This window comes from Hyperolius riggenbachi, chromosome 7 (assembly GCF_040937935.1).
Source record: "Hyperolius riggenbachi isolate aHypRig1 chromosome 7, aHypRig1.pri, whole genome shotgun sequence".
NCBI classification, from domain to species: domain Eukaryota; kingdom Metazoa; phylum Chordata; class Amphibia; order Anura; family Hyperoliidae; genus Hyperolius; species Hyperolius riggenbachi.
The window spans coordinates 278,410,024-278,428,069 of record NC_090652.1 but is presented as its reverse complement, the minus strand read 5'-3'; positions in this window follow the sequence as shown (position 1 = coordinate 278,428,069).

The following is an 18,046-nucleotide window of genomic DNA, read 5'->3' as shown; positions in this document are numbered from 1 at the left end:
TGAAAAGCTGTCTCTTATGTGCATTTAATGAGGAAACGCTGTCTGTCATTACGTGCATTAACTGCTGAAAAGCTGATTCTTATGTGCATTTACTGGTGAAAGGCTACCTGTCATTATGTGCGTTTACTTCATTTTTTTTTTCATGTAACTACGTTAGCTGGTACAACTACATTAAAGTTAGCCCCGCCCACATGACATCATGACCACGCCCAAATGTTCACCGCCCCCCCTAAGCCCGACCTGCTAGCCCTCGTGCCCCCTTTGAGCCCCCCAAAAAATCTGAAGCTGGAGCCGCCACTGCTTAGGTGGCTCAGGTCTGGCCAGTGGTGTGGTGGGCTGGGGCCCCCAAGGCAGCTCAGACCTGGCTAGTGCCAGGCTGCCAGCATCAAATGCAAAAAAACAAAACAATACAAAAAAATCACTCAAGTTGGCTTGGCTGCCCAGTGCCACCCACCTTGAGTCCTCCAGGTTCCTCCTGCGGCAGTCCTCGGATGTATGTGCGCGCTGGCTGGCAGTCACTCTCTGGTCTGGTGGTGTCCAGCTGCATAGTCCCCACACTGTGAGCACTGCAGTGCTGTGCTGGCTGGCCTGGCTGCTTAACGGCCGTCGGAGCGGCAAGCGGCAGCCTCTCTGAAGATGGGCGGGCCAGGCGAGGTGAGGCAAGCGCTGCACACTGTGTGCGGTGCGTGTCACGTGACGGACGTCGTCACGTGACACAAATTTATGGCAGGAACGTTCCTTGCAGGCCGCTCTGTGCCTGCGTGGCTGTGCTTCTGGTGGGGCGGGGTTAAGTCCCTCCGATTTGAGTGACAGCCAGGCCAGCCCTCCTCCAGTCCTCCTCCTTCCTTGAACTTGGGGCGGCGGCGGCGGCGGCCCCCAGGGGGGCTTTAGTGGGGGCTGATTGGTTGACAGCTGGGGCTGAAGCCTGGGTAAGCCCCAGTGTAGCGCCGCCACTGTTGACTGGGCCATTCTAACACATGGATATGTTTTGTTTTAAATCATTCCATTGTTGCCCTGGCTTTATGTTTAGGGTTGTTGTCCTGCTGGAAGGTGAACCTCCGCCCCAGTCTCAAGTCTTTTGCAGACTCCAAGAGGTTTTCTTCCAAGTTTGCCCTGTATTTGGCTCCATCCATCTTCCCATCAACTCTGACCAGCTTCCCTGTCCCTGCTGAATAATAATAATAATAATATAATAATTCAAACATTTGTATAGCGCTTTTCTCCTGTCGGACTCAAAGCGCTCAAGAGCTGCAGCCACTGGGACACGCTCAAGAGGCCACCCTGCAGTGTTAGGGAGTCTTGCCTTGAACTCCTTACTGAATAGGTACTTGACCTAGCCAGGATTCGAACCCTGGTCTCCCATGTCAAAGGCAGAGCCCTTAACCAGTACACTATCCAGCCACTGCTGAAGAGATGCACCCCCAAGCATGATGCTGCCACCACCATATTTGACAGTGGGGATGGTGTGTTTAGAGTGATGTGCAGTGTTAGTTTTCTGCCACACATAGCGTTTTGCATTTTGACCAAAAAGTTCCATTTTAGTCTAATCTGACCAGAGCACCTTCTTCCACATGGTTGCTGTGTCCCCCACATGGCTTGCGGAAAACTGCAAACGGGAATTCTTATGCTTTCTGTCAGAGCCGGGACAAGGTCCATCAGCACCCAAGGCTGAGACAGCAAAGTGCACCCCTCCATCCCTTCCACCCCAGCCATCACACACTGATTGCAATTAGCCTAAGAGGCGCCCTAGGGCCCCCAAAACCCCCAACACCTTAATCTCTAGTTATCTGGCTTGCAGTCACTGCTATGTATGCCCTTTTCTTATTTCTTTGTGCTTCAAACACAATTGGGAATGATTGACAGCAGAATGAATTGTGCATCCCCTCCTACACTGCGCCCTGAGGCTGGAGCCTCTTCAGCCTCTGCCTCGGCCCGGCCCTGCTTTCTGTTAACAATGCCTTTCTTCTTGCCACTCTTCCATAAAGGCCAACTTTGTACAGTGCATGACTAATAGTTGTCCTATGGACAGAGTCTCCCACCTGAGCTGTAGATCTCTGCAGCTCATCCAGAGTCACCATGGGCCTCTTGACTGCATTTCTGATCAGCGCTCTCCTTGTTCGGCCTGTGAGTTTAGGTGGACAGCCTTGTCTTGGTAGGTTTACAGTTGTGCCATACTCCTTCCATTTCTGAATGATAGCTTGAACAGTGCTCCGTGGGATGTTCAAGGCTTTGGAAATCTTTTTGTAGCCTAAGCCTGCTTTAAATTTCTCAATAACTTGATCCCTGACCTGTCTTGTGTGTTCTTTGGACTTCACTGTGTTGTTGCTCCCAATATTCTCTTAGACAACCTCTGAGGCTGTCACAGAGCAGCTGTATTTGTACTGACATTAGATTACACACAAGTGCCCTCTATTTAGTCATTAGCACTCATCAGGCAATGTCTATAGGAAACTGACTGCACTCAGATCAAAGGGGGCCGAATAATTACGCACACACCACTTTGCAGTTATTTATTTGTAAAAAATGTTTGGAATGATGTATGATTTTTGATCCACTTCTCACATGTGCACCACTTTGTGTTGGTCTTTCATGTGGAATTCCAATAAAATTGATTCATGTTTGTGGCAGTAATGTGACAAAATGTGGAAAACTTCAAGGGGGCCGAATACTTTTGCAACCCACTGTATTTTGCTTATGAAATCTTTATGGCATGCATGACTAGGGGTGTGTCGGGTGTGATTAAGGGTTTGGCAGGGGCGTGGCTTAAGTGTCCCTCTTTCTTATCTCAAAAAGTGGGGAGGTATGCAGAATTGTGATGATTCTTCTGGTACAAGTGGTCTGCCCAAAACATGAGCCTTCCTCTGCAAACTGCTTCTGTCTCGTGACAGAGTAAAAGGCATCCCCGGCAGTGGCATAGCAATAGGGGATGCAGAGGTTGCGATTGCACCGGGCCACACTAGGGGTCTGCTTCATCCATCTTATTAGCTTTTCATTGGTGCTGTGCTGGTAATGAACACCTCTATGGGCTTGATTCACTATGTGGTGCTAACTTACTTAGCACGTCTAAAGTCTTTAGGCGCGCTAACCAGAGTGCTAAGTAGGTTATCACCGGTTTTCTCAATCACATCGTGCGCTAAGTACCGTGCGCAAAGTTTTACGTGCGCAAAGTCCTATGCGTGCGCTAAGTCCCATAGGCTTTAATGGGCACTTCGCGCGGAGCGCCCTGCGCTCTGTGTAGTGCGCACGTAAAGTTTTGCGCTTGAAAAACTCGTTTAGGCGTGCTAAGGGGGTTTTCACAGGCGTGCTAACAGTTAGCACCGCTTTGTGAATCAAGCCCCATGTATGTATTGTCTAGTGGTAATCCTTAACAAACTGTTTCCTTAGGGCCCTTTTCCACCAGCGCGTTTGCGCTGGCTGAATCGCAAAAACGCAAACCGCTAGCGATTTTACAATCGCTACGGTTTGCTTTTTAACATAGGAATCGCGGTAGGTCATTTCCACTACCGCGATTCGTTTTTTACTTGATCGCGATCGCGCCGCGGAGCGACTTTTGCCGCGATTTTGCTATGCAGTGCATAGCATAGCAAAATCGCGGCCGCGAACGTCGGGGAATCGGCGGTAATTGCGATTCAGCAATCGCTAGCGTTCAGCGTGATTTCACCTCTCTGACACTGCAGCTTCCCTTGGTAGGTTTTGGGGCTCAATACCAATAAAGTGCTTGGGGCCCCATGTAAAACATGCACTGGGGTCCATAGCTCCTAGTTAAGACACTGATCCCCGGCATCCCTATAGATCTGCATACTTCCTCTAGTCTAGTGCCTCTGTGTATCAGTTTTTTCCTGTTCACGACTTAAAGTGTAACTGTTGGGCATAAAATCAAAAATCAATTCTTTATTTTTATCTGGTAAACAAGTAATAAGGATGCTAACCAGGCAATCCAGAAGTTAAAAATCTCTATTACTTTTCTTTTTGATAGATGATCATTCTTCAGTTTACCTGACTCTTATTTGGTACACACAAAATTTGGTACACAAAAAGGAAGTTGCAGGGCATGCTGGGTTGTCCTTTTTTGTTTTTGTACTTCTGCTCAGGCTTAACTAATGCAGCCTGATTGGCTGAAGCCTCTTTCCCTCCTCTTTTCCCTTCCCACACCTCTGCTCCTCTCTGATTGGCCAATATTTCTCATGCTGAGACAATGCACTTTCTATAGTGAAGGGCGGGCAAATCAGGCAGAGGAGAGTAAGGGAAGAAATGACATCAGAATTGGCTTCAAAATAGCCACACTTAAAATGGGAAATGCTAAGAAGGATTCTCTCTTTTTTTACTGTAGAAAAATCACTAAAATCAAAACGTGGACAGTGCAATACATCTTTGATTGGTCCCGCTCTGAGCCCAAACCTAAAAGTCCATTTAGAAGGAAGAAACCACGTAAATTTAATAAAAAGAAAAAAGTAGGGGTGGGACGACGAATCCGGCGAATCCACGAATCCCTCGAATATTGGGAAATATTCGAGATTCGTGGATTCGAATCCCGACGCCATTTTTCACTTTCCGAATCCGCCGAATCCCGACGCTGCATCGCCGCATACGCCGCTCCCCCCGCCCGCACTCGTCCTCCCCCGACCTTCTCCGACCCCCCCGCGCCTCCTCCGTTCGCCAGCATCAACTCACCTGAGCGGAGCGCACAGAGCGGCAGACCTCTCGCCGACTTCCTGGTTCCCCCTAGTGACCGGCTCTTACAATGATGTCATCAGTAAGAGCCGGTCCGGCCACTAGAGGGAACAGGGAAGTATCGAAGAGGTCTGCCGCTCTGCGCTCCACGGAAAGGTGAGTAGATACTCATGCAGGGGTGAGCGGAGGAGGCACGGGGGGGGGGGGGGGGGGTGTGTGAGCGGAGGAGGACCGGGGAGGGGGGGGGGCGGAGGAGGCCGGGGAGGGGGGAGGGGGGTGAGCGGAGGAGGCATGGAGAAGGCCCCTATACCTACCTACAGGCCCCTATACCTACCTACAGGCCCCTATACCTACCTACCCACCTACAGGCCCCTATACCTACCTACCTACCTACCCACCTACAGGCCCCTATACCTACCTACCTACCTAAAGGCCCCTATACCTACCTACCTAAAGTCCCGTATACCTACCTACCCATCTACCTACCTACAGGCCCCTATACCTACCTACCCACCTACAGGCCCCTATACCTACCCACCTACAGGCCCCTATACCTACCTACCTAAAGGCCCGTATACCTACCTACAGGCCCCTATACCTACCTACCCACCTACAGGCCCCTATACCTACCTACCCACCTACCTACCTACCTACCTAAAGGCCCCTATACCTACCCACCCATCTACCTACCTACAGGCCCACCTACCTACCTACCTACCTACCTACCTACGTAAAGGCCCCTATACCTACCTACCTAAAGGCCCCTATACCTACCTACCTACCTACCTACCTAAAGGCCCCTACACCTACCTACCCACCTACCTAAAGGCCCCTACACCTACCTACCTAAAGGCCCCTATACCTACCTACCTACCTACAGGCCCCTACACCTACCTACCCACCTACCTAAAGGCCCCTACACCTACCTACCTAAAGGCCCCTACATCTACCTACCTACAGGCCCCTACACCTACCTACCCACCTACCTAAAGGCCCCTATACCTACCTACCTACCTAAAGGCCCCTATACCTACCTACCTACAGGCCCCTACACCTACCTACCCACCTACCTAAAGGCCCCTATACCTACCTACCTGCATACCTACCTATACTGAAGGTCCCTTTACCTACCTACCTAAAGGCCCCTACACCTACCTACCTAAAGGCCCCTATACCTACCTACCTAAAGGCCCCTATACCTACCTACATACCTACCTATACTTAAGGCCCTATACCCTGCTACCTATACTGAAGGTCCCTTTACCTACCTACCTAAAGGCCCCTATACCTACCTACCTAAAGGCCCCTATACCTACCTACATACCTACCTATACTTAAGGCCCTATACCCTATATACCTATACTGAAGGTCCCTTTACCTACCTACCTATACTGAAGGCCCCTATACCTAGTTAACTACCAATACTGAAGGCCCATATACCCTGCTACCTTTACTGAAGGCCCATATACCATGCTACCTATACTGAAGGCCCATATACCCTGCTACCTATACTGAAGGCCCATATACCCTGCTACCTATACTGAAGGCCCATATACCCTGCTACCTATACTGAAGGCCCATATACCCTGCTACCTATACTGAAGGCCCATATACCCTGCTACCTATACTGAAGGCCCATATACCCTGCTACCTATACTGAAGGCCCATATACCTTGCTACCTATACTGAAGGCCCATATACCCTGCTACCTATACTTAGGGCCCCTATACCTTGCTACCTATACTGAAGGCCCCTATACCTTGCTACCTGTACTGAAAGCTACCTATATTGAAGGCACCCATACCTAGCTAGCTATACTGAAGGCACCTTTACCTCGCTACCTATGCCTGGGTACCTATACTGCGGGCAACTATACCATGGATCGCACAATTCTTATGTGCAGGATTCATTAGATTCGGGATTCAAAAGGTTCGAGATATTCGAGAACCTTTTTAGATTCGGATCCGGATTCGGATTCGAAGAAATTGTGGATTCGTGCCATCCCTAGAAAAAAGGCTACTGGACTTCAGACTCTGGGTCTGAGTCAGAAGCAGAAAACAAAGGGAAAAAACCTAAGAAGTCCCCTTTAGGAGGAAAAAGACAAGGAGAGGGAGGAGACGACAGCGAGGAATCATGTGCAAAGAAAGTGTCCTGTAAAGGGACTGTCCAACAGGAATTTGCCTAGAGAATGGCACTGTCCAGACTCAGTTGCAGGTGTTGAATCTGTCTGGAGAACAATTACCCGAGTTATGTATCAAGGCCCTTCAGAAAGGGTTGAATTTTGTGACCACTACATCCTTCGATTATACCAGATTTGAGGTGGACCTTTACAAAAATGTCCGTAAAATTAATCTGTATAGAATGTTTGGGGGCAATCCCCCTTCACTTCCACAGTCAACTACAGGAACTTTGGGCTTTATGCCGTCCCTGTCATTCCAGGATAGTGTGGCCATTTGTGATTTACAGTCGCTACTTGCAGAGAACAGTACTCCCATTGAGAATTCTTTAGAGGGTACAGGTAGAACTACTAGGTTTAGGCCCTGCAAATCTGTGGCTCCGTTCCCTCCCTTGTCAGGCTCTACCTTGGACATATTCCAAAAACAGGTTCTGAGGGAATCTAGAGCCTTAATCTATCCACGGGATGAGAGAAATCTCTCGTCGGGTGAATGGAAAGCTCTCAAATGGCTCAGGTCCCGCCCTGACCTCACAATCAAAAAGGCTGACAAGGGAGGGAACATAGTAGTAATGTCCACAATTCAATACGTTAAGGAAGCAATGAGACAGTTGGAGGATTCATCCACCTATGTTAAACTTAACAAAGACCCTACCTCCATGTTCCAGAAAAAGTTGCGTAATCTTTTGCGGGAGGGAGTGATGTCTGGCCTGCTGGAACAAAAACTAGGGGAAGATTATTCCCGGAATTTCAAAAGAGACCAGTGATCTACTTCCTACCGAAGGTCCGTAAGTCCCTGGTGGATCCCCCGGGCCGACCCATTGTCTCCGGGAGGGGCTCTGTAACAGAGCCCCTCTCAAGTTACCTGGACCATGCCCTTAGGCCTCTGTTGTCCTTTGTTCCATCCTATCTGAAAGACACAACACATGTCCTGAAAATGATTGAGCAGTTTAGGTGGCAGGATGGTGATAGCCTCGCCACCATCGACGTGGTAAGCCTGTACAACAGGATACCGCAGGAGATGGGGGTGAAGGCTGTCTTGGATATGCTACATACCACTAGGTTGGTCGAACAGTCAGAAAGTGAATTCTTGGGGGATTGCCTAAGATTTGTATTGAGACATAATGCCTTTAGATTTGGTGATGTCTGGTATCGCCAAACATCTGGAACGGCAATGGGGACATCAGTAGCTCACACATTTGCAAACATCTTTTTGGCAAAGTGGGAGGAGGAATACATATATGGGGAAAGAAACCCCTTTAGAAGTGATCTGAGGGCATGGTCCAGGTATGTTGACGATGTGTTGGTCATTTGGGGTTCCACCAGGGACCGCTTTAATTCCTTTTTGGAATATTTGGACAAAAATGATAGGAACATGTTATTTACAGGTGAATGGGGTGGAGATACGGTCAATTTCCTTGACCTCACTTTGGAGGTCCACAAAGGTGTTCTGATTTCTAGGGGACACAGGAAGGACACGGCTACTAATTTGGTTCTACACCACGCTAGCTACCATCCCCCCCATGTTAAATCAGCAATTCCATACAGCCAATTTATTAGATTGAGGAGGAACAATTCTCGGGACTCGGACTTTGAGAAACAGGCAGAGGAGATGAGCAGTAGATTTTCTGAAAGAGGATACGCGAAGCAGGACCTCAGAATAGCCCTGACCAAGGCTAGAGCGGTAGATAGAAAGGATCTCCTAAAAGAAAAAGTTGGGGAGCAAGAAGATAGGTTTGTTATGACCTTCGACTATTCACCAATGGCCGACAAGATTAAGGAAATTATAAACAAAAATTGGTACATTCTACAGCAGGATAATGGATTTGGACCTAGGATCCAAAGCCCACCGATTCTGGCATATAGAAGAGGTCCCACTATAGGGTCCCTGGTAACTAGGAGTGAGTATGTTAGACCCCAAAACAAATCCTGGCTAGGATCTGTAAAAAAACAGGGTTGTTACCCATGTGGACATTGTCCAACGTGTGGTCACGTTAATAAAACAAAAAATGTACGATTGGGAGATATTGATCTCCAGATTAAAGATTTCATAACTTGTAGAACCGAGTTTGTGGTCTATGCCCTCCTGTCTCCTTGTCTATTTTTCTATATAGGGAAGACTACTCGTCCCATGAGGGAGAGATTCGTAGAACATATTAGATTTATTAGGAAGGGCAAGGGTGGGGTTCCAAGATTAGTGGAACATTTCAAAGAGGTCCATCAAAGTGACCCCACCCAACTAAAGATTACTGGACTGTTTACTGTAGTAACCCCTCAGCGGGGAGGAGATAGGGAGAGACTTCTTTCCCAAAAGGAAGCAACCTGGACCTCAAGAACCAAAGCTGTGGGCCCATTAGGGTTCAATGATCGGAATGAACTAAGTGTGTTCCTAGAAAAAAACTAATCATGTTATTATAATTTGATGTTTGTATCTCTCTATATATGCTTTCTCGTCTGGTTTAGGGATATCACCGGTTGGTTCTGTATTTCTCTAGTCCTTTGCCTTGTGGTTGTTAGTCATTAAGCCTTGTAGAGCCTCCTCTCGGTTGTGGGTCTTTTCTTAAACAGGATGTATATTGTCTAGATACTAAAGGTTCCCCCTGAGCAGTATGCTCTGTGCGGTCTGGATTACCTCCTTGGCTCGCGTCAGCCCCATGACACGGCATGCTGGCTCTTCCCCGATGAGGAAAGCTGTTTTGCCTTCTTCCGGGTGGTGGAGCGCATCCAGGAGACTGGTTTGTTGCCATGGCGACGACGCTCTGGTAGCGTCGACGAGCGTGGTGACGTTGCCGTATAGTGGATGGTGATGGGCTGTGCTCCGAGAGGATGCACGTTCACGTGATCTGACGTGGAACGTGACGCAAGTTAGGGAGGAACAAGTGGGCGGATACCCTTCCGGGGTACTTTTAGACGCACACTTGTCCGTGGCGTTTGAGCCTTATCCCCACCGCGGAGAGCAGCGGTCCAGGAGGAAGCTACCAAGCGAAACAATTGTTGACCGGAGGGTCTCTGTGGGTGGTGACACCAGAGCGGTGATGTATATACGCACAATGTGAATGGAATTGCTGTCAATAATCTCATCTTGCCAAGCTATGCTATTAAACCGGACAGTTTAAACCTGTTGGTGCCCATGTGATATTGTGATATAGTGGTTGAAAGTGGAATACATATGCTATGTAAGTAGAGCAAGTATCTACTTATATATGTGGGTTTTTTTCAGAGATAGTATAGCTGACAGCTCCTCCTTACAGGATTAAAGGATAACCTCTTCATAGCTCCCAACTGCCCCTCTTTTGGGGGGACAGTCCTGTTTGGAGGGACAAACCCCTGTTCCTCTTTCTTCCTCATTTGTCCCTTTCAGGACTGGTGTAAAGATCTGTGTGAATATTTGTATTTTTCTACTTGAATGTGTTGAATTGATTCTAAACTTTACTCCCATCCTTTGAATTGATGCATTTCTTATTTGCAAATATTAACATTAAGTAAACCTAATGATGAAAGAAAGGACTAGCATAATATGAATGATAAAACTACATATTTTGTTTATGGATTCTTTTTGGTATGCATGACTAGGGGTGCGGCTGAGGCGTGTCTATCTCAGAAAGTTGGGAGGCATGTCTATAAATGTGTCCTGCTCCTGCTTCTCCTGTTCTGTTTATTTTGTGATGTCCCGCCCGGCTGCACATAGGTACCAGTGAAGTGAGGAGATAGACAGCGAGGCTCCTCCTCTTGGCTGGCTACTTTGCCTTTCCATTTTATAGAATAGTTGTTTATTAGTTACCGATATCTCCAGGCTGGAGATAAATACCAAACATCTCACTTGTTTTACCTCATGCTCTATTCTTTGTGAATTGACATCTATTGAAGTATTAACCACATCAGTAATTCACCTGACTGCTTGATATTTTTTCAGTTTCCCGTACGGTAATAACCTTAGCGAATTTACATTTACCTTAAAGAGACTCCGTAACAAAAATTGCATCCTGTTTTTTATCATCCTACAAGTTCCAAAAGCTATTCTAATGTGTCCTGGCTTACTGCAGCACGTTCTACTATCACCATCTCTGTAATAAATCAATGTATCTTTCCCTTGTCAGACTTGTCAGCCTGTGTCTGGAAGGCTGCCAAGTTCTTCAGTGTTGTGGTTCTGCTATGAATTCCCCCTTCCAGGCCCCTCTATGCACACTGCCTGTGTATTATTTAGATTAGAGCAGCTTCTCTCTTCTCTCTTATCTTTTACAAGCTGGATAAATCGTCCTCTGAGCTGGCTGGGCTTTCACATACTGAAGAATTACAGACAAGGGCAAAGCTGTTTGCAGGAGAAAAAAGAGCAGCCTGAAACTTCAGTGCATGAGAACTGCAGGGAGAAAGAAACACACAAATGATCTCTTGAGATTCAAAAGGAAGGCTGTGTACAGCCTGTTTGTGTATGGATGTATTTTCTATGTGTGGACATACTGTACATCAAGCTACTTCCTGTTTTGGTGGCCATTTTGTTTGTTTATAAACAAACTTTTTAAAACTGTTTTTAACCACTTTTAATGCGGCGAGGAACGGCGAAATTGTGACAGAGGGTAATAGGAGATGTCCCCTAACGCACTGGTATGTTTACTTTTGTGCAATTTTAACAATACAGATTCTCTTTAACCTTTTGGGGACCGGCAGCCTAACTCCCCTTAAGGACCAGGGCATTTTACCTGTTGGGGTGGGGGCGCGTTTGGGGGGGGGGGGGTCATGCAGCCGGATCCCTAGTTTAGATAGCTGGGCATTTATGTCCCCAGTGTGGCCAGGTGTCCCCAGTACATCCAGCAGCCTTTAAGTACGTTTAAGTAAGCTTGATGACACTTGATGGCATCAAGCCGGGACCCGACATTAGAGTCAGAGCGAGCAGGGGTGCCGCCAGGGTACAAGCAAGGCAAGCCCCTGCTTGGGGCCTCACTTTAGAGGGGCCTCACTGTCCCTGGTGGGCTACCCTGATCTCCATGGCCCCCGGCCCCTTCTTCCATAACTCACATGCCCTGATCCAGCGCCCAAACTCACGTCTCTCGTTGCTAGCTTTGAGTCCTGTCACCATGGTTACTTCCAGCTGCCACCTCTCATGATGTCAGAGCCGGAAGTAACCATGGTGACCAGAGCTAAGCGACCAGCAGGAGATTGGGGAGACTTGGTCCTGGATTGGGGCCATGAGACTCAATGCCTTCAGTGGAAGGGGGGGGGGGGGGGCAACCCCAGCAGCACCCCTGAGAGCGAGCAGGGATGCCAGCCAGAGCGGAGCGACAATCGTCGTGGGAACGTCAGGAAGGTGGGTGGATCCTCTTCTTCCCCGTCTACCGCAGCTGCTCTGTACTGATCATCACTACTATCCGCCGGCGATCACAGTGATCACGTGATCAGGATCGCGATGGCTCCTTGTCACTGAGGGGAGATGTCAGCAGACATATGACAGCTTAATCTCCCCTCTCAGGTGCACACGACTGCAGTGGGACGCTTCGTTTACGATGACATTGAATCTACGTCCAGTCAGGGTGGCAGCACCACCTACTGGATGTAGATTCATACTACGTAGGTCCACATTTGTTTAATCTTAACCACTACCCTCCCAGCTGTCTTAACAACCCCCCCCCTCGCGCCTAATAACCGTAGCCCCCTAAACTACTCTGCTGGGTGCCCAATAAATATCGGGTGCCATAATTACTGTTCATTGCCGCTGATTGTGACTTTTACTATTACAGTCTATGTCGGCACCATTCTTAGCAACCCTCATCCTGCACCATTTGTACCTGATTCAGACAAAGGCCACATAATACTATTATATTAGGTAATTTGCACCAAATGCACAGTTGTCCTTTAAATGCTCAACTAAAGTTAAAGAGGAACTTCAGTAAAAATAATGTAATAAAAAAGTGCTTCAATTTTACAATAATTATGTATAAATGATTTAGTCAGTGTTTGCCCATTGTAAAATCTTTTAAATCCCTGATTTACATTCTGACATTTATAATATGGTGACATTTTTACTGTTGGCAGGTGATGTAGCTGCTGCATGCTTTTTTGGCAGTTGGAAACTGTAAACAGCTATTTCCCACAATGCAACAAGGTTCACAGACAGGAAACTGCCAGGAGTACCACGCTCCTCAGAGTTTCTTGTCGGAGGGGTTTCACCACAATATCAGTCATACAGCGCCCCCTGATGTTCTGTTTGTGAAAAGGAATAGATTTCTCATGTAAAAGGGGGTATCAGCTACTGATTGGGATAAAGTTCAATTCTTGGTCGGAGTTTCTCTTTAAGCACAGAGATCTATGGTTACTCAGCACTGAGCTATTCATAGAACGCTTGTGTGGTAGTGGAGACAAAGCACTGTAAGCCCAGGCCCGTAATATTTTATATCAGTTGTGTGGGGTCCTGTTTGGAAAGCAAAGAACAAAACAAACACAGGCGGTCTCAGGCAGTCAGAATTTCGCAGGAAAAGGTTATTTTTCAGGGCGTGTGGTTGGTGGACGTGATCTTTTGTATGGTTTATCAGGAGAAAATAAACTAAATAAATATTAGCTTTCTAAAACAAGTCTTTATACTCAGGAAAGTGTCAACTTCACACAGGACAAAATGGAGTCACCTTACGGCCAACGCACTTGACATTTGTTTTATTTATTGTCTAAAAGTAAACTGCCACATTGTGCTTTACTGCTACATTGATATTATTTTAACCCTCTGGGCGATACAATTATATCGCCCAGGAGGTGGCGCAGCACTATTTTTTTAAATGTTTTATTTTTTAAATCATGTAGCGAGCCCAGGGCTCGCTACATGATAGCCGCAGCGCAGCGGCATCCCCCCACCCACTCCGATCGCCTTCGGCGATCAGAGTAAGCAGGAAATCCCGTTCAAAACGGGATTTCCTGCTGGGCTTCCCCGGTCGCCATGGCGACGGGGCGGGATGACGTCACCGACGTCATGGACGTCGTGACCTCGGAGGGAGTCCCGATCCACTCCTCAGCGCTGCCTGGCACTGATTGGCCAGGCTGCGCAAGGGGTCGGGGAGGGGGGGGGGCTGCACAGTACGGCGAGCGGCGGCGCATCGGCGGCGATCGGAAGTTACACGCAGCTAGCAAAGTGCTAGCTGCGTGTAACAAAAAAAAAATTATGCAAATCGGCCCACCAGGGCCTGAGAAATCCTCCTGCGCGATATACCCCGAGCTCAGCTCGGGATTATCGCTCAGGAGGTTAAAGAACAATGTCTCATATCCAGGGCCGGTTGTAGACTTTTTACTCCCTGAAGCAAACTTGTGAGTATAGTTTAGACAGGCATAGTGTAACGTTTGCGGAATCGTTTCTGTGGTCAGCGCACCAGACGTGCGCTGACGTGGCGGAAATCCTCCACAAACTTGTAATTGGGAGAACCCAGGTTAGGTGCAATGCACCGGTAGAGGGCAATTCCCACCGGTAGATGGAGCTGTGGAGTGCAGACGAGTCCTGCCTCTGCACTGCCACAGATGCTAGATGGGAATTGTACGAGCAGGATTAAGCAGGGCTGAATAGCCCTCAAAGAGAAATAGCACATGGACAGACAGAATGTGTGCTCACCAACCTAGTCGCCACCCAGCGACGATGAACACACAACAGCGGAAACCAAGTGGGAACGCAATCTCAAGAGTGACGATTGCCAACACTAGCGACACAAGACTGAAAGAGCACAGAGACAGAATGTGTGTGCGTGTCCACCAATCTAGTCGCCAACCAGCGACGGTGAACACACAACAGCGGAAATGAAGTGGGAACGCAATCTCAAGAGTGACGATTGCCAACACTAGCGACACAAGACTGAAAGAGCACAGGGATAGAATGTATGTGTGTCCACCAATCTAGTCGCCACCCAGTGACGGCGAACACACATTCGCAGAAACAAAGCGGGAACGCAATCGCAAGAGAGAGGCGATTGCCAGAAGTGACACAAGACTGACCAGAACAGAGCACGAGAGTAGCAAAGGCACAGCAAACAACAATAAGAAGATAAAGAAAATAACAAACGCTAGCTAAACGCGAACACCGCACTCATTCGCAACAGCGAACGCGTTTCTCCACGATCACCGCGCGTTAGGCGCCCAGTGATAAGCGTGCCACCCTAACTAACCAATGACACACAACACAAAATAGAGAACGTGAATGCTTGCTAAACGGTTACCTCACCGAGCCTACAGCAAGCGTTCGTATCAGACAAGACAGAGAGGAGGAGCGGCCAGCAGCAACCACAGCTCTGGTCTACACTCCCAGACAGAGTTCAGAAGGAACCACCGCTGCTACCGCTAGAGCGAGTGTGATCCAGACAGACAAACAGATGGGGCTACCAGTAGCAACCGCTGCTCTGGTTAGCACCGCTGAGGCTGAATACAGAAGGAGGCACTGCCACTACCACTAGGGCAAGTGCGATCCAGACAGATGAACAGAAGGGGCTACCAGTAGCAACCGCTGCTCTGGTTAGCACCCCCAGACAGAGAGAACGATTTCCTGTCGACCACCGCTGGCGACAGGACAATCGCAGCAGAGAGGCAACACAGACAAAACAGATAAAGCAACCTGACTGCACTAGAAGAGCTGCCGGTACTTATCCGTGAGCCGGGCGCATCCTCTAGGTGGCGACAAAAGTCCACCAGAGTTACATCTTTCCCTACTATCCATGTCGGCCTGGAGGGGGAATAGTAATTAGCGCCACCTGCCGGATGCGCCCGGCTAACGGATAAGTACCGAGCTGCCTAGTGCAGTCCCAAGAATTACTCTATGCTAATCTTTAACAAACAGGCAAGGCTGACACTCTAGGAGTGTTTAGCAGTAACAAACCATTAAGATGACCAGCCAAGGATTCTGGGAGAACATGGTATTTATTCTGCCTGCCTTCAAAGGAGGCAGCTAGGCAATTTGCATAACAAATGTATGCAAATTCCTCAGCAGCAGAGCAGGTCTGAAACTTGCAAAGCAAAGACAGGTCTCTTTTCCAGAAACCTGCAGCCCTCAGACTTAAGGAATGGTCAAACAGCTGTCTGTCTGTGCAGACAGCTGAGCGGATCATTACACATAGGCAGTCAGGTATATGTGCCTCCAGTATAGGTTAGCCAGGCAGTGTTGGACTGGGAGGTGGAAAAGCTGAGGAAATCCACCAGCTGGCCAAGCTGCAGAAACGCTTTGTTATCACTGCCAGTATAAACCTGTGGCAGGTCTTCACTGTGAGCAGCAACATATGATTGCTGCTGCTTGGCCAGCAAGTGGATGTTACTAGTTCCTGGTGAGGCAACAAACTTTATTGTTAGGAATTAACTTACAAATACAACATGGCTGCTGCTCCCCTTCGCCCTCCTCGGGTGAGAGGTCACAAAATTGCATCATCAAAGTGTAGCCCAAACATGCTCTTTTGACGGTCAATGTTAATTTCAGTCAGAGACTGGGGTTTCTTGGGAAACACAAAGTTGGAACTGAAGTCACAAGTGAGTTTTCTGTCCTTACCTAAGGAGAGGGAATTCTCATAAATCCTAATGAGGCTCGCGCACCCTCCAGCTCCAGCAGTACGCCCGCACTTGTGCTTGAAGAGGAGCGCAGCCCTGATCAGATTACCCAGAAGCCCTTGTCAGTAATCTTTGGAGGGTCCATGAGCAGTTTGACTGGAGGATGCCGTGGGAACGATTTTAATATCTTATATTATACAATATTAATTTATAAATTATTTAAATTAAAATCTTTCTTCACCTTGATTTGCATTCCTAAAGAGGAACTTTAGCGAAAAGGGGAAAAAATAAATGAATACATTGCAAAGTGAGAAGTTAAATAATAGAAGAGTGATCAAGAAATAATTGATATTCGCCATGTAATTTGTTCATATTGTTTGATCCACAATCAGTCTGCACATAATCATCATACGCAGCTGACGCAGAGACAGGTTTTAAACCCTACAGGGCAGAAATCACAGTACATTCCTACAAATTATGCACTGGAGTGGTACTGTGCCTGCAACTTAATGTGACCACAATAGCAGTAGTGTGCACAGCTCTGGGTGTCAGTGGGCTGTGGAGTATCACACACAGAATAAAAAACAGGAAACCCATGTACAAGCCCTCAAAAGGGCTATTTGGGGTGATTTCAGTAAGTAGTCAGTGAGGAACAAGAACGCAAGCCTAGCTAATGCTTTCCCTACCTATCTGCAGCAAGTCTGACCCTGCTTTCACGAACAGCAGCCAGCAGAGAAAGAATCCAATATGACCACCGCAACTGCTTTTTGATAGGGGGGTCCAGGAAGGGGTGCTAGCTGATTGGCTGCCTTGTGTCTGCTGACTGTGAGGTAAGGGATCAAAGTTTGGCTCCATGATGTACAGGGGGTCGGACATGCCAAATATTCGCAGTTCGCCGTGAACGCGAACAGCGGAAATTTCGCCGGGAACTGTCTGCCGGCGAACGGTTCGGGCCATTTCTAACTGTCGGAGGGCTTTCACCACAATATCAGCTATACAGTCCCCCTGATGATCTATTTGAGGAAAGGTAGAGATTTCTCGTGGAAAATTGTTTTCTGATTGGGATGAAGTTCAATCCTTGGTTACTGTTACTCTTTAAATTTATCACATCTTTACTGCTAGCAATGTTAATTTAGTCACTGTGGAATGTTTATTTATTGTGTGTACCGAAGTGAGCAGAAACAACACCTGGTCTCCCAGAGTGCTATGTGGGAGAATTCTGTATAACAGCCTAGGCTAAGCATCACTGGGAGGGCGGGGTTACATACCAATATACAGCAATATAGGAACTGTTTTTGATGCTGAAACTAGGATAATTAAGCATAAAATTCTGTATCCAGAATAATGTATTACATTCTATGTTGTTGCGGTGCTTCTTTAAAGACCCTCTCATTCGCTATTCGTTTTGATATCTTCCCTCATATTTGCATTCTCTTGACTGGTTCGCCAACATGTGCTATTTTCAGCCCAAGCTTGACTCTGAACACAGACAGTCCTTATTTCAGAGACTTTGATGAATGAGTTGTGCTTTTCATACAAGAGCGCCATTATTTTCTTATATAAACATTTCTATTTGCGAGGCGCGTTTCCTGTAACTGTTTAATGAAAGTGGCCGCCTCGGCCGGCGCAGTCACAGCTGAGTGGAGGGTTGAAATTCACAAACCACAAATCTGTTTCATGTCCTAAGAGAGGAAATGGAGAGAGGATTAT